We start from the raw sequence: 22,956 nt of genomic DNA on the forward strand, positions 1-22,956 counted from the left end.
CCCAAAGTCATAACATAATTGTAAGGATAACTTTGGAAAGAAACTTCTAGTTAAAATTTAATATTGTTGTGTTTAGGATTATTTAACTTTCTGAGATTTAAATTTTAAGACTGTTGTGCTTTGGATTAGTACACTTTCAGAGGACGAGATGCGCCATTTTAACAACTGTCTTCACATTTTCACATTGTAAACTGTGTAAAAGCGTGTATTTCCTTGACAAGATTGCAACATTAAACAATGTCATTACAACCTACACAGTTGTGTTCAGTCACAGAATAAGAAACCATCTAACCATAACCTTACAACTGGAAATCGCCCCTCAAAGAGATGAGACGATCAGGGAAGTTTTCGCGCAGCAAGGTCGTCGTAGTTCGTGCCGTGTAAGCTGTGGCGCCATCTTGTTGGAACCAGACATCACCCTCATCCATTTCTTCAAGTTCTGGCGGAATAAACTGTTCAGTCATCTGAACATAACGCTCAGAAGTGACAGTCACTGGCTTATCGTTCTCTTCGAAAAATCATGCCAACTTTAGATAGTACAGACCAATCAGTCACACGATATGTATGAAAGGGCTGCCAATGAATTTCGTGACGGTTCGTGCCACTCCAATACCGTATATTTTGTTTATTCACGCAGCCAGACAAATGAAAACGTGTCTCGTCGCTGAAGAACACTAAGCCGTCATGATGCAGCTTATCGATCGAGGATTCACACGCATTTTTCGTGAAACAAAATCACGTGGATGAATTGTGTACACCTCTGACAGTTTATTCGGTTCAAATGTCAACTCTTCGTGAAGAATTCCTCTCACTGTGTGTTCAGAAATTGCAAGGGCAGCTGCATGTTTGCGTGCAGATCGCTTGGAGGAATTCAAAATCAACATCATTACCCTCTTGATGTTTTCAGGCGTTCTGGTGCTTCTCGAACGTCCTGGTTTCTATTTCTGCAAACTTCCAGTATCCATAAAGGTGTCTACCTACATAACAATTGATTTCCCATCAAGAACACGACCTGCAGGCGCAATGTTGAACTGTTTCCTGAATGCACGCTGAGTTCCGATGACCGAACGGCGAAACCGCGCTCCTCTCTTGACCACTGCATGGTCGCTGTTAAACTAACCTTTAAAAATGTTAAGTCTCGCACTTTTTATTACACTGAAACCCGCACAACAGTGAGTAACAGCCGCTGTGCGCAGCGCGTTTCAAATAAGGTAGCTCCCGCGCCGCACCTTGTATAAACTGCAGAATATCTGAGTAGTTAGCACCAAATATTCTGTGGTGAGGATGAAGATGTGGAGTACATATGAAAAAATTCAAAAGCATTGTTCAATATCCCTTAGACAAGTATGTACCTTCAAAGTCTTAAAGGATGGGGAAGATCCACTGTGGTTTAAGAGCCGCCTTAGAAAACAGCTCCGTAAACAAAGAGATCTTCATTTCAGATTCAAAAGAAGCAAAAACAAAAGCTAAACGAAGTGAAAATGAGAGCAAGGAAAGAAATAAGAGAAGCGTTAATTGACTTTGAAAGTAAAAACCCTAAGACGATTTAGTCATATGTTAAATCGGTATGTGGTACGAAATCGTCTATTTATTCACTCAGAGACCATACTGCCACCGAAACAGAAGATAAAGAGAATGCCGAAATACTGAATTCAGCCTTCCGAAATCGTTTCACTGCGGAAGATCGCAACACATTTCCTCCTTCCAAACATCATACGAAAGTCGAAATGGCAGATATTGAGATAATCGATGGCGGAATAGAAAAACAACTACAAAGTTTTAGTAGTGAAAAGGCAGGAAGACCAGAGGAGATACCTATAAGATTCTACAAAGATTACGCAAAAGAACCTGTTCCCCTAGAAGCAGCAGATTATCGTAGATCGCTGGAGCGAATATCTGACGACTGGATAAAAGCGCAGGTCACTCCCGTTTTTAAGAGGATCGTCGGATGGATGCACACAATTGTAGACATTATCGTTGACGTCAATCTGCCGTAGAATTATGGGTCCTGTTTCATGCTCAAGAATTACATTTTAGAGGAATGAAAATCTCCCCCATAAAATTCAACATGGATTTCGCAAACAGAGATCTTGCGAAACTCTGCTCTCTCTGTTCCTCCATGAGATCCGTAGCGCTGTACACAACGGCGCTCGGGTTGATGGCGTGTCTCTTAACTTTAGGAAGGTATTTGTCACCGTTCCACATTGCTGCTTATTGAAAAACAAAAAAAGAGCTTATCGAGTATCGGACCACATTTTTCACTGGGTTTAAGACTTTCTGGCAGATAGAACTCAAAAATTCTCTCTTGAGGGAACAAAATCAGCAAGTGTAAAGGTAATTTCCGGAGTACACCAGGGAAATGTGATAGGGTCGTTAGTGTTTAAAATGTTTATGAATGTTCTAGTAGAAAGCGTCGGATGATGTTCAAGACTGTTCACAGATAATGCAGCTATCTATAAGAAAGTAGGAACGTCAGAGGACAGTATAGACTTACAGAACGACATGCAGAGGATTGATGAATGGTGCATGGACTGACAGTTGACTCTGAACATAAATAAATTGAACATATTGTCCATACAGAGGAAATGAAAGCCACTAGTGTACAGTCGTACTGTTGATGAGGAAACATTATCTACCATAATATATCTGGGAGTAACTATTCACAGCGACCTTAAGTAGAATGACAACATAAAACAAAAAGTAGGAAAAGCAGATACAGACAGAGATTCATAGGAAGAATCTTAAGAACATGTAACTCATCCACGAAGCATGTGGTTTGTAAGGCGATTTTCGACCGAGTCATCAACACGAAATGCTTACCAGGTATAACTGATAGAAGAAATAGAGAAAATCTAAAGAAGAGCGGCGAATTTCGTCACGCAACCATTTAGTCGGCGCGAGAGCGTTACCGAGATACTCAACGAACTCCAATCACATGTGTTGTGCAATTCGGGGAGGTTTACTATTGACGTTTCGAGAAAGCACTTTCCGGGAAGAGTCGGACAACATATCACTTCCTCCCACATACATTTCACAAATGGCCACGACGAGAAAATTCGGGAAATGAGAGCCAATACAGAGGCTTACCGACTCTTCCCAAGAGCCATTCAGGATTGGAAGAAGCAAGGGGGATCAGTAAGTAGTAACAGAAATACCCTCCGCCACACCATTGGGTGACTTGCAGAGTACGATGTACAAGTAGAAGCACGGTGTGAAAGAAGCATCGTAAATATTAGTCAGATCTTTATAAGATTTCAAAGTGGTGGACAGATTCGCAACTTGTATGAAATGTTCAGAAACGTCGAACTGAGCATTTCAGAAAACAAATGAAACGTTTTATCTTATGACTATAACATCAGCGATTCAAAAATGGAATGGGTAAATGTATACAAATACCTGGGTGTATCACTTTATAGGATCATAAAATGGTACGATAACATAGGCTCAGTCACGGGTATAGCAGGTATCAGACTTTGATTCATTGGCAGAATACTAGGGAAATGCAATAAGTCTACAAAGGAGATTCCTTACAAGTCACTCGTATGAAACATCCTGATATGTTGGTGAACTGTTTGGGACCCGTACTAGATAGGACTGGCAGGGGATATTGTGCGTATACAGAGAAAGGCGAAACGAATGGCCTCCAGTTTGTCTCACCTGCGGGAGGGTGTCACAGAGGTGTTGAAAGAACTGAAGTGTCAGACTCTTGAAGACAGACGTAAAATACCCCTCGAAATCCTGCTTACAAAGATTCAGGAATGAACTTTGAATGATGACTCTTGGAATGACTGCAGGACAAGATGTGACTGAATGCAGCACGCACAGCGGCAATCAGACAATGATTCATCCCGCGCTCCATACGTCAGTGGAACGGGAGAAAGACCTCATTACTGATTCAGTGGGATTTACCCTCTGCCTTGCACTTCACAGTGGTTTGAAGAGTATGGATGTATTTGTAAACGCTTGCGGCAGGGACAGGCAGTTGATTCTCAACAGATACAAATGTGACATTTTGTGCAAAAATTTTGCGGCAATGCTTGTTAATTATTTGACTAAACGAATACCGACCATTCACTAGAAACAGTAACGTGTGTTAAACAAACGGTTGCGTGCGTATGGAGCGATTTAAAATAGTGAGAGCGCATAAAACTAATCGCAGGAAAGGCAGATGTCAGATTACGACTCATTCAAGAATCTTCATGAACTATAGTTCAACCACGATGGTGGTAGGTCACGGAACAGTCTTTCGATCGATAAATCGGTATGACCAGCGCATTTCGTCGCGGGTTCGTTCAGCAGTCGCGAAAGCATCGCGGAAATTCTCGTCCAACTGCAGACGCAACAGAAGAGGCATTGTGCGTCATTATGTGGTTCACTGCTTAAATTCTGAGACCGTAAATTCCTAGAAGACTCAACCAACATATCAAATACCGCTTTCTCTTAGATGTGTATGTCTCACGAAAAGACCACGAAAGTAAGCTTAGAGACATTCGAGCTCAGACGAAGACTTACTGATAGACAGTCATCCCGCGGTCTATTCCGGACTGGAAAAGGAAAGGAAGAAAGTGTCAGAGGCACACGAAGTCCACACTGACGCGCGCCAAAAGATGATTGGTGTAGTATAGATGCAGATGTTAATGTAATGCATAGAATCTTATGCTAATAGCTGATTTTGCAAAACATCCATGAAGAAAAATTCGATTACTGACCATTGCTTAAAAGCAAAAAATACCGTAATAATATGTCACGAAAACGCAATATATCAGTGTAACAAACACTGAAGATATTAGAGAATAAAACGACTTACCCGGTAGTAGTTCTACTCAGCAAAGTGTCGCAGTAAAGTAGGAACACCCAAGTAGCTTTCCACGAATGCGACCTGTCCTCCGCGAGCGAACTGACCAACTGAGGCTAGTTTGGTTAAGTTGACGATTAGCTAGTCTGCTCTGATGACGTGTGTGTCTGTCGCTTCTTGAGTCACTGTCATATCCGCCCAGACGCAACCAAGTTACATTAATTTCGTACTCGTGCACTTCCGCCCATTCGCTCCCTGAAGTCATTTTGGGTACGAGGAAACTACTTACGTCTCGTACAATGCACTGAGCACGTGTTTCTGACTTTATTGGAAGCATGTCGGTTGATTCACATGACACTAGCATCGAGAATATTTCTGAAAATAGATGTGCGTTTAATATTCTGCTTCCACACATTGAAAATACACACAATACCTAGAAAATTGACCTATTAAGAGAACCTTGTAAGTATGGAAAATATGTGTCATGGAACCACCTGTATATTGATTTTCTTTAACAGGGAAATGGCTATTATTATTTCGAAACTTACAACAGATGTGAATCACAATTACTTTGCCATGGTCTGGTTCAAATAGCTGACACAGAGTCGTCATACTCAAAGGCTCTAGATCCGACCCTCTATGCGTCCCACAACAGTGTGTACCGTTTTACCAGTCGTGTTAGGTGATCACCTAAACTCATACGTATGTTACCCGTCTTGAACATAACGCTCGGCGCGCAGTGAGCGTTATTTCAGACGAATTGCCGAGTTTCTCATCTTTTAGCGACTTTAGTATGTCCTTGTAACTAGCAACCTGCAGATTCCCTTGTCAGAAACATTCGTTCAGACAGACTGTGGAATCCTTCCGCAGCATAAAGAGAGGTATTGCGCAGACTAAGATGAAACATTTCGCTCAATTTACTGTCACCAATGTTCGGATTTCCGAAGCTACCAAGTGATTTTGAAGAAGTAACATTGGGGCTGTAGTTCCACAAACGGTGTTTGCAACTGTCCTTGTCTATGTGGAGCTTGGATGCTGGATTGTTTACAGTATGTGACATGGCACCAGATCATGACAGAATCCATTATAGGACGTTATAGTACCTCACCGGATATTTAAGGAAGTCATTCTCAAATTTTTAATACTGGAAACTGAGCAATTTTCGTACTCATGTGACTTTCTTAGCAAAACATTTCTTGACAAAAGTAGTTTAGCACTCAGAAGAGGAAGAGGAAAACTTGACGGGTTGAGAGAGTATGTCATGTTACTTCGATGATTACTGAATCGAATCAAATTTACTAAGAACTAGGCAGTATGAGCCTAATTTCTGTATGACGTTGCACTGGCCATGAATGCACGTACTGATTCTGTTGGGAAGAGTGTCATAAGGCTGTTGTAACGGCTCTTGACGCATGTTGGCCCATAGGTGTTGTAACCGTTCCTTGACATACTGCATACGGGCACTGAGACGCAGTTGATATACAACGCAGTCGCCATCTGAGCTGATAAGCACACATATTCTATCTTCATAACCACGGAAATACCATGGCATAAGGCGTATAATTCGTAGAGACACGTGCCATGTGTAGATGAGCATTTCCATGTTGACCAATGGCACTAAGATAGTGTTTCGTGAGAGGTAAAACCAGAGGACGCAGGATGTCCATGTCCCATAGTCATATCCGATGCCTCGCCATATTGTGGCTCCAAAAGGAACATCACTGCGCTTCTCAAAAACATTGAAAGAATTGCACCTCTCCCCACGTCGCCACCATATGCGCAGACAACGGTCCTTGAGAGTTAGTGCACAAACGCGATTGATTGCTGCTGTTTTGTAGAATATTACACCAGTGTCGTGTGTGTTTTTATTCAAGATCGCATTTATATTTTTCTGTTAAAAACCTGCAAATTTTTGCCCGTTCTTTCAGCCTATTACTAGTCGCGTACAGTTTGCCTGTACTAACATCAAGACTAGAGCTTAAACTAAAAATGGAAAATGAATTTTATCCATAGTGGATGCTGTCGAACTTCGTGACTATTCCTTTATGAGGTGCAGAAAATTATCTGCTACCAGTCACAATAAAAGGTTATTTATTTTCACACGACCGGTTTCGGGCTTGCGCCCATCTTCAGGTGCTTATACATACATGTACATGTTTGTCCTTTTGGAGATCACTGTATAAATTATGATTCTTTTTTCTTTTTTTCCCATATTTTTGTGTTTCAAGAAATGTCGCAGTCTATAATAGCTTTTTAAATTTCTATTTATGCAACACCCTTGCACTTACTGTGACTAAGATCTTTGTCAATAACCTACAAGTTTCTGTATGAGCAACATCTTTACATCTACTACATCTAAGTTCTTTGCCCACAGCCCACATGTTTGTATGTAAATATAGTGTATTTCACGAGTGCACATCACAATAGTGTAATATTAAGCTATACTTGGTAAAACTAAAATATGGACGTGAAAATGACCATAAGTGTGTAACTAAGTGGCAAAAATATCACCACAGCATAACTATAATGCTGCCTTACCACTTACAATTACCCCATTTGTATCTGTATAGTCACCAGCAAATAATTTTTTTGTATTTATACAGTGATCTCCAAAAAGACAAACATGTACATGAATGTATAAACACCGGAAGATGAGCGCAAGCCCAAAACGAGGCGTGTGAAAATAGATAACCTTTTATTGTAACTGGTAGCAGATAATTTTCTACACCTTAAAAATGGAAAAGTTGTCTATAAATAAAGAGCACTGAACACGGTACTTAACAGTTGAAGTAATGCAGCCTGACAAAAGAAATGAAACTCCCAGTACACTTGGTGGGACATAATGGCGAAGCTAATAGATTAATTGAGGGAAGGTTGACCTTCCATCTTTTTATTCAGGAGATCCATGTGCCGATACTTCTTGGTAACGGACTTACCAATCAAGTTATCTACGAGTATCTGACCACATATAAGCTATATAACCAGATTTCTTTCCACGGTAATTGTGCAGAGAGAACATCACTAATCATTTGTCACTGAATAGCGTAGATATTTTTAAATTCTTTGAGGTTGGTTGGATGATTTCTGGGAGGGGACAAAACAGCGAGGTCATAGTTCCCTTCGGTTGAAGGAAGGTTGGGGAAGGAAATCGGCCGTGCCCTTTCTGAAGCGATTTAGGGAAATCAAGGAAAACCTAAACCAAGAAGGCCGGACGCGGGTAGGTACTAGAAATTATTGCTCAAATGGAGGCGTATTGTATTGTATTGTATGTTAACCGGGGACCTAGAAACGACGGAGAGGCTCCGTCCCCGCCACAGCCGCAGTGGTCCACAACCCCACGATGACTGCCGCAGTCCACTTCACCCCTCCGCCGCCCCACACTGAACCCAGGGTTATTGTGCGGTTCGGCCCCCGGTGGACCCCCAATGGAACGTCTCACACCAGACGAGTGTTACACCTATGTTTGCGTGGTAGAAAAATGGTTCAAATGGCTCTGAGCACTATGGGACTTAACATCTGTGGTCATCAGTCCCCTAGAACTTAGAACTACTTAAACCTAACTAACCTAAGGACATCACACATATCCATGCCCGAGGCAGGATTCGAACCTGCGACTGTAGCGGTCACGCGGTTGCAGACTGAAGCGCCTAGAACCGCAGCGGCCGGCTTGCGTGGTAGAGTTATGGTGATACGCGTACGTGGAGAACTTGTTTGCGCAGCAATCACCGACGTAGTATAACTGAGGCGGAATAAGGGGAACCAACCCGCATTCGCAGAGGCAGATGGAAAACCGCCTCAAAACCATCCACAGACTGGCCGGTTCACCGGACCTCGACACAAATCTGCCGGGCGGATTCATGCCGGGGCCAGGAGCTCCTTCCCGCCCGGAAAGCCGTGCGTTAGATCGCACGGCCAACTGGGCGGATGGAGGTGTATTGTCAGTCGTTTTTCCCTCGCTCAGTTTGCAAGCGGAACGGAAAGGAAATGACTATTAGTGGTTCAGTGTACCTTCCCCCACTCGCCGTACAGTGGCTTGCGGTGTATTCAAAGAACATCTAATAGTTTTTAAAGAAGATTGTGCCTTTAGTATTTTAGCTTGGACGCATTTGAGTCTCTGGTTGACAGAATCTGGAACGCAATTAAGACAACCGTCTAGCTCGACGAGTGAACGCAGCGCAGTTGGTGCGCTAGTTGCGACGGGATCCTGACAGCCCAGCCTTTGAATTGGACAGTCTCAAATGTCTGGTGGCTGCAACTAGATGCGAAAGTTTTTTGCTTTCTAAACTTTGTTCCTGACAGTCAGATGAAAGGCCATTTCCAAAGCTATCGCAGTGCCTGAAGATTGGACTGAATATTATACATAATCCTATATTGGAGATGTTCGCAGCTCGTGAACTTGAGGTAGCGGTCTCGCTTCTCGCGCACGGGGTCCCGGGTACGATTCCCGGCGTGGTCAGGGATTTTCCCTGCCTCGAGATGAGTGGGTCTTGTTGTGTTGTCTTCATCATCATCATTCATCCCCATTACTGTCGGAGACAGGCAATGGCAAACCACCTCCGCAATGACCTTGCCTATACGGCGGTGCGGGTCTCCCGCATCGTTCCCTACACCCCTCGGAGTATGGGACCTCATCATCATCATGTTGGAGATGATCTGCCTTTACCATCCTGCAGCCTATCAACGAACTTAAACAGGAAGCTATGGTATTTACAAATCATTGCTTGATGTGAATGGAGCCATAAGTGACAGAAAAACGTCGCTGGGATTACAGAGGAATGTCACCGTGATTGTCTGAGTTCGTGGGCTGTTAGTTAGTCAACTAATTAGATCGAAGTACATCTATAACATAAGTCAAGGCGAGAGAACCACCGAATAGAAGCTATTACAAACTCAATTGCTAGTCTTTTTCTACACAGGCCGTTCAATGGGGGTCCACAATGTAAAGCATTAACTCTTTCTCACTGTTCCGGATTATTGGCCTCTTTCTGTTCAATAATGAAACACTAATAAAGTAGGCTAGAAAATGTAATTAAAAGGGCAGCGACCTCTGTAACATCCTTGGGAAAGTATTGTAGCTAAAATAATGATACAAATACGGGAGACTTTTAAAATGCTTTAATTAATTTAACATATAATAGAGACGGATACGAATTTCGATAGCGACCTACGTGCATTTGAAACATTTACACAGTAAAAAATAGCACTGATGCTAGAACGCAATAATCCAGATTCAATGGATTGTCCGAGAGATATGAGTAGTCATCAGATACATACATTCAACTGATATTTCATTCTTTTCCATCCATGTTCTCCTTCTTACACTACGTACGTGAAAGTCTTCAGGCACAGCATTGTCACCACTTTTGTCAGTTGAGGCGATGCATTCGAATGCATGGAAGGGCAGAAGAAAAAATGGCTCTGAGAACTATGGGACTTAATATCTGAGGTCATCAGTGCCCTAGAACTTAGAACTACTTAAACCTAACTAACCTAAGGACATCACACACATCCATGCCCGAGGCAGGATTCGAACCTGCGATCGTAGCGGTCGCGCGGTTTCAGACTGAGGCGCCTAGAACCGCTCTGCCACAAAGGCCGGCTGGAAACCAATTATTGGAGGTTCATAATGGGAGTGACCTTTCGCCATAGATAATGATGTTAGACGCTGAGATCTAGAGCGAAGTCGACGATCTAACTCACCTCAACGTTGTTCTCTGCCGGGGACTGAGTGTTCGTGTTGTCCTCATCATATCATCCTTATCATCATCATTCGTGACAGTGGCTGAATTGTAGTATGTAGAAATTGGACTGCGTACAAATTGCAACTTTGGACGGGCGCTGAGACAGTGCAGTTCAAAAATGGTTCAAATGGCTCTGAGCGCTATGGGACTTAACTTCTCAGGTCATCAGTCCCCTAGAACTTAGAACTACTTAAACCTAACTAACCTAAGGACATCACACACATCCATGCCCGAGGCAGGATTCGAACCTGCGACCGTAGCGGTCGCGCGGTTCCAGACTGAAGCGCCTAGAACCGCTCGGCCACCAGGGCCGGCACTGCGCAGTTCAGCGCGTCACAAATCGAACATCTCATCATCACCACCTCAAACCTATTCCAGTGCGTTAAGTTCGTGACTCTAGGCTGGCCATTTTCTGTGACGAATGTTACTGTCCCCAAAGCACTGCCTCTCAGATACTGCATTATGACACGTTACATTGTCATGCTGATGTAAAAAGTCGTCGTGTCCCAACTGTTTCTCTAATGCAAGCAACATACATTCCTGTAAAATGTGTTCATATCCTTCGATATTCAGACTTTTCTTAAGTGTACTATGGGAACCACAACCCAGCCGTGAAAAAGATACCCACACACTAACATCACCTCTTCCATACCTCACTGTCAGTACTACACACTATGGCAGTAAAGTTCTCCAGGCGTTCGCCAAGTCCGAACCATCCCATCGGACTACCGTGCGATATAGCGAGGTTCATCACTTGTTTACAGCTACCCAAAGTCCAGTTGCGTCAATTTTTTACACCACCTCAAGCATCGCTTAACATTCGGTACAGAAATGTGTAGTTTATGAGGAGTTGCTCCACCACTGTAGGTCGTTCGTTCTAACTCCTTAACCACAGTCTTTGTGCTACTTGACTTCTGACAGATCTTTGGAAACACTAATGAATCCTTCAACTGATTCATGCGATTTTCTATCTTCCCAGTGGTCCCCGTCCATCAGTAAATGAAGTGTGCCTGGTCTCGGATTAGGTGTATTGTTCCTTCACATTTTCACTTCACAATCTCACCACCAACCGACAACCTACCGCATTAGGTAATTAATCTGTATTAGTATGCAGATGCCTAGTAAAGACTGTTAACTATCATTTGTTAAGCAAGGATTTTTTATTAACGCTTAATTATGGCCCTATAGACTTCGAGAGTGTGGTGGAATAGTTACACTGTAATTTAAATTTGTGTTTATTGTAAATTCTCACACGAAACGAGCGCAGTAGTTGCACTGAAGTATAACCCGACCTATACATGCCGAAACCAATTGCAAATCTTATCTTTTTTTTCTTCACAGTGTGGTTGTGTTGCTCTTCAGTGCTGCAGTCAGCAGTCACTGTGCCAGCTGATGCCTGTGAATCCTGAAAAGTTACCTATCACAAAATTTACATCATGCTCCAATTGTAGCTGCAAAGCGGAATGATTACTTCTCACACCGAAATCTGCTAGCAATACCCGAACTGAATCTCTCACTAGCAGTCAACGAAAAAAATGGTTCAAATGGCTCTGAGCACTATGGGACTTAACTTCTGAGGTCATCAGTCGCCTAGAACTTAGAACTACTTAAAGCTAACTGACCTAAGGACATCACACACATCTATGCCCGAGGCAGGATTCGAACCTGCGACCGTAGCGGTCGCTCGGTTCCAGACTGCAGCGCCTAGAACCACTCGGCCACTCCGGCTGGCCAGCAGAGAACGAAGAAATGTCACATGAGCTTCTCCTGTCTTCCCTCGTAACATTTGCCCTCTCTTCGAGATCCAATCCTTGCCTCTCACGAGCAGCTATCTAACGACAAGCGTGAATTCACATGGTGTATCCTCCCGCATCCCAATAATTTACAAAAACTGCTGCGTCAGAAGAGACTGACCAACGAAAGCCCCGCACTTTCACACCCGGATGCCTACAGCTAAGGAAATGAATTTGTTTTGCTCTGCTCTGACGGTGCCTCAAAGGAGCGCGTTATTGTGTCACAACATTTTGTTTCCTACGACCCTCCTAAGAGTCTTTGCTACCTTGTACGTATGAGGGGCCAGATACAGGTACTTTTGGAATGAGAAAATTGTAGTCTCACACTTATAGAATCGTATCACCTTGCCTCCCTTGTTCTGCCGATAACATAGAGCCACAAATATCTGTAGTTTTCACAGAGCCTGCATAGTGTCCACCGGTACGTTGCTCTCCCGTCGGCAGACTGACGCCATCTACTCTGCATTATCCATGTAGTGCTCCGTGCTGCGCTCATTCTGGAACCTTTACTGTACTTTACAACTCGCTCGCCGCAGAGAAACGCTCTAGAAACGTGGGAGCGGCGGTCATCTCATGCACTACTGCAACGACTCGTCGGCGGTCGTCCGGTCGGCCGCATTGTGTTGGCACGTGTCGGGCGTCCCCTCGTCCTGTCCAGTACACTCTGCAGCCTTCGGTGAGCGCTGGCCGACCTGGCGCCGGCGTCACCTCTTACAACCTGCGTTAAGTTAATGGTGTCCTTCGGCCCTCTTTAATCTGCTGTCGGTCTGTGAAATCGCCAGCCCTGCTAAACGTATTCTCAAGAAATAAATATTTCACGTATTGGCGATCACTGTCGCATGAACACTAATAGAAATAACGGAATACGCTATTTTCAGATCAAATTGAGTCGATGTACATATCACTCTATTTAATTTGCATCTCGAGTATCGATAACGTGAAAGTCAACGAAAACGTCAGTTTCGCCGCCTTTCAAACTTAGCTATATTTAGAAAGGTTGGACTGTCCCTGCAACGAGATGGAGGAGTGGTTAGCAGACTGGACTCGTATTCGGGAGGACGACGGTTCAAACCTGCGTCCGGCCATTCTGATTTAGGTTTTCCGTGATTTCCCTAAACAGCTTCAGAGAAATGGCGCGAGTGTTTCTCTGACAGGGCACGGCCGACTTCTTTCCCCATCCTTCCCTAATCCGATGAGACCAATGACGTCGCTGTTTTGCCCCTTCCCCGCCAAATCAACCAACCAACCAAGTGTTTTGGTGTTTTTCTTACTCTAACATTGAACAGCTAATCCATGTCCGACTTCGCTGGTTTCTTCTAACTGTCCCATTCTGCTGTTACAGCTTCCCTACTAACAACACAACTCTCCCAGCCTCCTTTTATCACGGCAGTTCCACCTCGCGTGACGTCTTGTTGTGAATTCTGCATTATATAAGGGTGTCCGGATACTTTTGATCATGTAGTGTATACTGAGAGTCTCTTCAAAGAGATATTAGGTAGATTTTCTGTTTCTCTAAGGCAGGTATCTTTAATTCCGTATTTTCAATAAGTAGATGGATAGAGTTCAAAGAAATACTGGTCACCAAATCTTTCATGCGACGCCCGGGATTAACAGAAAACCTCCATTTGCTGCACTTTATAAACAAAAATTTTTTACTTGAAATTTTATGTGGTTTTCGACTAGACGGATTGTTATACGGTGATATTCAGTTTAATGATTTGTACCAGCAGTGAAAACGAAATGGCTGGAATAGCCAGTGCTACAGCACGGAAGGTGCGGCATTACTGCGTAGTTATAGCAGACACACAGTATATATTTACTGGTATGACAGTATCTGTAATTTAAATTTAACATCGAGCTACACTAATTTTGGTCAGTCTATCTAGTCGGTTCATAAAATTCTACTTTGAAAAAAAACATTTTGTTCGTAAAGAGAAACTAACTGTAGTTTTCTGATTACAATGGGTGTCATGGCTGACTTCATTTAGACACTGAAGAAATGAAATAGGAGATGTCTGCTGAAACACCAAAGAAAGCGCGACTGCTGTCTCTTGGGATAGACACCCGGTACGATATTTTACACGATGCAGCGACCTTCGCACCTTCGCCTTTCTGGCGAATAACACTGTCAAGAATATGACGCGGTAATACATTGGAATGAGATTTAGCTCTAGGGTTTATACACGCGAGTTCAACAGAGCTGCTTTTCTTCGCATCACTGTGGAATGATCTTTGCATCGTGCAGAATATGGTGCCAGACGTTTCCTCTAAGGGACAGTAGTCGCGTTTCGTTCGGTGTTTCGGCAGACTTTTGCAATTTCATTACTTCAGTGTGTAAATGAAGTCAGACCCCAGACTCACTGTCAACAGAAAACGTCAGTTTGTTTCTCGCCTGAAACAAAAAGTTTTTTTTTACGGCTTTTATGTATTGACCAGATATAGCTGTCCACAGCTAGTCTAGGACGATACTAAATTTGACTCTTTCAGTCGGTCTGGCTACAATTGTGTACATTGACTTTTACTGTGTCTTACCTACAACGGAATTATTTTTTCCCAATGTAAACCTGAGGTATATATCTGTGAATATGTCATCATGCACAAGTGCTGCCGCGGATTGGGCATCACTATGAAAATGTCAGCAACTCAATGTATGAGTGCGCAGCAGCTGTTGACCACCAGAATGCACAGACGTGGTTGGTTCGCTATCTTCCACTATATAATTGGATATGGTTATTGTTATTATGTATGGTAATTATTGAATGATCATTTTACTGAAGCCGGACGCGGTGGCCGAGCGGTTCTAGACGCTTCAGTCCGGAACCGAGCGACTGCTACAGTCGCAGGTTCGAATCCTGCTTCGCGCATGGATATGTGTGATGTCCCTAGATTAGTTAGGTTTAAGTAGTTCTAAGTTTTAGGGGACTGATTACCTCAGATGTTAAGTCCCATATTGCTCAGAGCCATTTGAGCCATCATTTTACTGAAACTTCCTGGCAGATTAAAGTGTGTGCCGTACCGAGACTCGAACTCGGGACCTTTACCTTTCGCGGGCAAGTGCTCTACCAAGCTCAGTTAGTAGATCACTTGCCCGCAAAAGGCATAGGTCCTGAGTTCGAGTCTCGGTCCGGCACACAGTTTTAATCTTTCATATCAGCGCACACTCCGCTGCAGAGTGAAAATCCCATTCTGGAAACATCCCCCAGGCTGTGGCTAAGCCATGTCTCCGCAATATTCTTTCTTTCATGAGTGCTAGTTCTGCAAGGTTTGCAGGATAGCTTCTGTAAAGTTTAGAAGGTAGGAGACGAGGTACTGGCAGAAATAAAGCTGTGAGGACGGGACGTGAGTCGTGCTTGGGTAGCTCAGTTGGTAGAGAACTTGCCAGCAGTTTGGCGCTAGCGGCCGTGCGAAGCGGAGGTCCGATACTTCCGTCTGTGCGGCGTGTGCGAGTGTTTGTTTACTTGTGGACTTAGTCTGCGCGCGGGCTAATAACAACGATCATGGCGAACAAGTACAGGAAAACTACATTACGATTCAATTTCTGCAAATACTACGAACGACCAAAGTCTTTAGCAGTGGAACGATTCATTCGAGAGGAAGTCAAGATACCGCCAAACGATATTGTCGGAATTCACCTGCCCATCATTAGTCCCACAGTGTATGTTAAGATGGTAAATGACGCGGCGTGTGAGAGAATTCTACAGGAGACAAAAGCAGGTCTCTGATTTTACCATAGTGACGGGAATGTCGGCACGGTAACTGTAGAACATGCTGGTGGGTGTACGGACAATACGTGTTTTTGAGCTGCCATTTGAGCTCCCGGCTGAAGAAGTTATCGAGTCTTTTAAGCCATACGGCACGGTACATGGTCACACGGCAGAACGCTGGACACAATTCGCCACGTACCCCGTTCTTAACTTAGTGCGACAGATCACTATTGATCTTCAGAAGCATGTACCGTCCTATCTGACAATTGGTGGTTGTCGGGCGGTGGTGATTTACGATGTTCAACCACGTACATGTTCTGGCTGTGGCCAGGAGGGACACCTCAGATCGAACTGTATGCAACGGCGGATTACGCAACTACCTTCAGATGTGCGGCAGCCATCGCCGGTGATGACAGTACTACCGATCACCTAGGCCAAAGCCCTCACTGCGTCCGCTGATGACCGAAAGGACACAGCCCCGGTGGAAGATCAAGATTGCACTCTCCGAAACCTTGTCGTAGACGTCGGGATGACAGAGGATGCTGCTCCATCGAGCATACAATCTACGGCGACATCATCAGATGAGACCGAATTCCCACCAAGCACACCGATAGTACACAAAGCAGTTCCAGCCACTACGGGTGCTGTTCCGTCTGGAACGCACTCTGAGACGACAACATCAGTTTCGACCGAACTCCCGCCAAGTACAACGATGGGACTCGAAACACTTCTATTTCCTAAGGATGCTTTTCTGTCGGGTGGCCGGGATTCCCTACAATCGGAGGACACGGAAGGAAGATCACGCAAACAACGTTCCCCGAAAAGGAGGAAACGGCGGCGTCGCACGACATCTCCTCGGGATGACTCCCCTTGCCCCGACGTAGATGCGCATGTGGACCAAGACGACACAGCAGCCTCTACGAAACAGGATGAGACAATGGGAACTGTTCGATCAGACCCACAGCGGTCTGTCACATTGACGGTACCGGGACGTGGTGATGCTGAAGAGGAATCACAGCCAGTTGGCTCTCCAGACGCAGATGGTGTGGTTATGGACGCGAATATTTCACAGCCTGAAAAGATGTGGTATGACGATATTCAGGAGGCGCCGGACGTCATACAGAGGCAGCCGGCACTCACGATGACGGCCTAATAATTACTGAAGGTGAAAGGAGAGTGGAGAGAGAACGTCTTCTAACTCAGCCCCCCGCGCCGATGCAGGGAGATGTTGTTGCGCCTCGACAGAGTGGGATTCAACGCCATGCGAACCGTATGCGACATTAAATATAAATGAAGTGCGTTCACCGGCCAAAATACACCTACTGAAGGAAACGATTTGGGCATATGATGTGGATATTGCTTTGCTGCAGGAAGTCCACATAGCTGCACTCCCATACATCGCAGGCTACCAATCGTATTCGTCACATGGAGATCACAATGGGAGTGCGGTTGCAGTTTACGTGCGAGATGGCTTTCCAGTGGAAAAGTGTGTTATCTTCCGTCTGTCAGGGGAATGACTTTCACGACGTTTGGGACACGCATCATCAATCTTTATGCACCGTCGGGAAATAATCGGCGGCGGGAAAGGGCGCGATTTTATTCTGAAGACATTGCCCCGTTATTCCATAGACGTTATAAATGTGTAATAATTGGTGGAGATTTCAACTGAGTTCTCAGCCAGAAAGACCAATGGCCGCAAGCAAACATCAGCCAGGAGTTGCGAATCGTTGTCAACGACCTTGTACTTAGTGACACGTGAGAATTACGATATGGAGATGCACCGGGATACACGTATGTGACAAGTCATTCGACGAGCAGATTAGATCGAATTTATATCTCACGGGCTCATGCAAATGATGTCCACGACGCGGAACGCTGGCCATTGGCATTTTCCGACCACAGCGCTTACATCTGTATGGTGCTTCTTCCCCGTAGAGAGGTGTGGAACAGGAAGGCCCCGTGGAAACTAAACATTCAACATCTACATGAATCTGAATGCCGTCAACGGATCCTTGAGACATGGACGATGTGCGAGCGAAGGGTTGGAAGGTATACGACGATGCTTGATTGGTAGCTGACCTGTGCTAAACCGGCGCTTCGCCATACGTTCATCTGATATAGCAGGGAGATGGCAGAATGGCACCGCCGTACGATCGACTTTTATTTTGTAGCACTGCGCGACCTGGATGATGGTCCACCGGGACAGGACATCTGGATCAAACGCAAAAGGATAAAAGCTAAACTAGTGGCTTTAGCTCGGAAACATATTCAGGGAACCATGGTGCACGCCAGATGTCACGATACGATAAGGCACGAGATTCCTTCCATGCACCACGTCGTGAATGAACGAAAGCACCGACGACGCGTTTTGGTACGGGAATTAATTACCCGCGAAGACCGAAGAGTGACGCGTCAAGCGGACATTGTCCCTGCATTCGTCGACCATTACCAACACATCTATCGGGAAGAAGCAGCCCCTGTCGATGACCTCGACCGTATAGCCTCGTAGGTCTCCCGTACACTGACGGTGGAAGCCGCGGGAACCTTACTGGAAGACATTAGCTGTGAGAAAGTAGATGATGCGATCGCACAAGGTGCGTTGAATCGATCCCCAGGCATTGATGGGCTTCCTGCTGAATTTTATCGAGAATTTCGAAATGAAATGACACTGCGATGGGCGGAAATGTACAACGAGATGTTAAATTCCGATGTGCCTATTCCACCGGCTTTTATTGAAGGCCTCTTGGTGCCAGTACATAAACCGAAGCCAGGAATTACGGTCACACATTATCGCCCCATCACCCTGCTTAATGCCGACTATAAGATCTTTGCACGGTTGCTAGCGTCCCGATGTCGTGTGTTAATTCGTAGCGTTCTCTCTCCAGAACAGACGACACCGGGTGGATCGGTGAATGTGCAAAAATGGTTCAAATGGCTCTGAGCACTATGGGACTCAACTGCTGTGGTCATCAGTCCCCTAGAACTTAGAACTCCTTAAATCTAACTAACCTAAGGACATCACACATATCCACGCCCGAGGCAAGATTCGAACCTGCGACCGTAGCAGTCACACGGTTCCGGACTGCGCGCCTAGAACCGCGAGACCACCGCGGCCGGCAGGTGAATGTGCGAATGCCGTGATGCGATAGCGCTGGCGGAGGAGTGCCGGCTTAAAGCGGCGATGGTGGCGGTTGATTTTGACAGTGCTTTTGATAAGGTCCGCCACAACTATCTGTACGCTGTACTGGAACAAATGGGATTTCCAGACCGTTTTACTGGTATCATTAGAAGGATTTATGAGGGCGCACAATCCTTGGTACAGGTTAATGGGCGTATAGCAGGGCCCACTCAAATTCGAGGATCCATTCGCCAGGGCTGCCCTCTTTCGATGCTGCTGTTTGCGATAGCGTTGGAACCATTAATTGAGAGGCTAACCAATTCTCTTTATGGGATGGAACTACGGGGCTACACCTTCAAATGACGTGCCTATGCGGACGACCTCCTGCTGCTCGTTCGTTCTGAAGAAGAGGTGAAGACGGTCCTTGAACTGTGTTGGACCACAGTGTGACGGCGGGTAGTGCAGTGAACATGAACAAATGCCGGTTGGGAGGGGCCTTACGCCGGAAGAAATCAGTCCGTTTCCTTATGTGCAACGATCCCGCTATCTCGGCATAGACTTTACCTCATCTGTAAAACATACTGCGGCAGTTAACTACCGACGTATTTTACAGACAACACATACCATGCTCCGACAACATCTCCTACGGCGCCTTGATGCTTTGCAGCGAGTCGAGTATCTGAACACTTATGATGTGGTTTCTCGAATGGTGCATATTTCGCAGATCCTGCCCCTACCACTCACGCTCGGACGTCGACTTCAATCAGCACCAGGCTATTTTGTGGTGATTGGATCGCCCCTCAAGGGGCGATACGCAACGCTCACGCTCCCTACGGACAAGGGGGGACTCGGACCTACGAATGTTCACTGCCGAGCGACGGCGCTCCTTATAGGCACGATGTACAGGCAATGGCGTAGCGGGTGTGATTCTCTTACATCCCGCCTACTGGATCTCCTGGTTCCAGCGTCCCTCACACCTCCGGCGGCGGTGGGCAACATTACGCCACATTTTGCGCATGTATCATCATTTATCGTGGAACTTAGTTATATCAGAGACGAGCTTCCGCGCACGAGACCGCCATGCGCGAAGGATTCTTATGTTTGGCTGCTACGACGGATAAGACGTAATGTCATTGAGCTCAAACACCCCACGTTGCATTGGCCGAAGATTTGGAGACATGTGCACGAAAAATTCCTTCCTACCTTCGTTGGCCAAGTGGGTGACGACCATCACCGCTTAACTTGTATCGCGGTGGAGGACGTCTGGCTCCTAGGAAGACAGATGATGGCTTGCTACCTCCGTGTGACCCCGCAACATATTACACCTGCTTCCTTCTTACATCCGGAGAGTGACTACTTTCCGGCGACTAAATCACAGTCGATCTGCTGGGTCAAAGGTTGGACGATCGCGTACCTCTATGGGGATGCTGCCAAGTCGCGACTTGACTTTTGGTATTTCTTGAAGCAAGCTCACAATGAGGTTCATAGATGGTCAAACTATCGGAAAACCTTTTGCCAACTATCTTCAGGCAGTCATCCTCGACCCCCCCCTCCCCCCCCCCCCCCCCACGCAGTTGCGGTGTGCTGGATGCAGTCGGTGTGCACATTTGACAGCTGATAATGAACCTCACGCTTTCCTCACCACTCAATATGTAATGCACATACTATACGATGAAATGATCTACATGTTCCTTTTAACAGAGTGGCCTTTATTTAAAATAAATAAATAAAAAAGACAACATCCCTGTTCTTTTAAATTTTTGATTTGTTTTAAAACGATTTTTTTTGCAGAGGATGCATTTCATTTAGTGTTTGTGAACTGATTAATTTTGTATCCAAATAGAATACCAATAAATAAATGTTTAAAAAAGGCCGGTAGAGCATTAGACAAAAAAAAGAAGTTGGTAGAGCACTTGTCCGCGAACGGCAAAGGTCTCGAGTTCGAGTCTCGGTTCGGCACACAGTTTTAATCTGCCAGGAAGTTTCATATCAGCGCACACTCCGTTGCAGAGTGAAAATCTCATTCTGGGATCATTTTACTATTTTCAATAGAAGGAGAATATTTCGTAATTAGTTGTTTTAGTCCGTAAAATGAAGGCTAGTCTACAATGTACGTTTTGAAAACGGGTACATATTTTTGTATACCTCTTACATCTAAAATCATAAAAAAGCCACCTAAGAGCATTACCACACAAAAAACAATTTTTCTTCCAGAAGAAATTCAGGTCTAAAAGCGTTAAACCAAAGGAATTATTATGTCGGTAACTATTTACTGTATTCTACGTCTTTCTTCATTATCCCGCAGAGATGTCTGTACCAGTGAGATCGGTGGCACGCATTCACCCTTTCATGCTGAAACACAGGACATCGAAGGAAACAAAAGCAACGCTTTTGACTCACACCCGTAGTCACAGCGAACCTTGAATCTTGAATGACCTGTCTGAATGGTTCGGCAATATCTCTACGTTGGCATCACCATCCAACAAATAATTTGTTTAAGTGAGTTTTTTGCATGTTTCTGATTCTATCGGACTCCAAACTATAGAATAGAATTAACTTTTATGAGCAAAATTGCTAAAAAAAGAGAGAACGAATTTTCGAAATTTGAAATGAAAACTGCAAGCACTTTATGTTGCATGGAAGCGCCTTTTTCTTCAACTGAGCGTCCAGCCTTATAGCAATACCACAACTTACCTCTAAGCGTGAAGTGCTGAGAGAATATATGACGACGTTCCATGTGCTTAGATATCTTGTGATTAATTGCAATGGTAACATTTTATTTTTATTTATATTGTGGGAAATGATGCTTGTTTTGAAATTCCCAAAAGCCACCAGCTTCGTTTGAAAATGAGGTTACTTATGAATATTAATTTTTTTTAGTGTCTTAAGACGAACATAATCTCAAAACGGTAAAACAATTAGCATGAAAGAGACATAATACTTTTATATAATATATTCAGGGACGTATTTATACGTACTTTGTTTTGAGCCCACATTCTATTAACAACGGCGAATAAATTATTGGAAACGTAGGTGAGTTATATGAGGCAAACTCAACAGAAGCACGGTTACCTATTATCGTAGATTACCATAACACATCACATGGTTCTCAAACATGTTAATATCTAGTAGTGCGTTGTATAGCAACGGTTGGCTAGGTTCCTCCAAAGGCAAAAACTTAATTTGCTGACTACGGTGTAAACACCACAAGAATAGGCTAGAAAAACGTGGTTATAACTAAGACTGAATAAATATAGAAATAGAGTGTCTTACCTCGCAGTTGTCTCGTAGCGATGCGACTGTTGCTGGCGGGATGCAACAGACAAGCGACTGCTTTCGGCTCAGGCGACTGACTGGCTTGTCTGAAGTCGCTCGTTAGGTGGTGCGCTCGGGTGACGCAGCCGTGCGGCATGTGTTGGCTCACAGCTACTTGTTCCGACGACGCACACGGACGGGTATTAGCTACGATAATTTCGGTCACTTGCAGGAACTTCCACGTAGTTATTCGAATTCTGAGAAGTAGCGAAATACATTCGTCATCGATGGCGACCTGGGCTTGTGCTTCAGTTATTCTCGGAAGCACACGGGTTAATTTACTTTAATTTACCGCTGAGAACATTTCCGAAATGAGAAATGCTGTTTGTATACAGTTACATATATAATCAAAATACCCTTGTCCGTTCAGAAAACTCGCCTAGTATCTGAGGTTTTGTGGTCGAACTTATGAGTATTATTACTATAAATAGCATGTACTGTAAAACTTTCTGGGAGATTAAAGCTGTGTTTTGGATCGGGACTCGAAACC

General features: G+C 44.6%; 1 protein-coding gene across 1 annotated transcript in view; it reads right to left on the bottom strand.

Annotated features, from left to right (window-relative positions):
• LOC126299395 (uncharacterized) overlaps nt 1-22,491 on the bottom strand; it is a 312,015-nt gene extending 289,524 nt beyond the window's left edge. The window contains exon 1 of the mRNA XM_049991268.1: nt 22,425-22,491. The gene's annotated coding sequence lies outside the window, so the exon portion shown is untranslated. The remainder of the gene's footprint in view (nt 1-22,424) is intronic.
• Between the last annotated feature and the right edge of the window lie 465 nt (nt 22,492-22,956).

The sequence above is a fragment of the Schistocerca gregaria genome, chromosome X (genome assembly GCF_023897955.1).
Source record: "Schistocerca gregaria isolate iqSchGreg1 chromosome X, iqSchGreg1.2, whole genome shotgun sequence".
Lineage (NCBI taxonomy): Eukaryota > Metazoa > Arthropoda > Insecta > Orthoptera > Acrididae > Schistocerca > Schistocerca gregaria.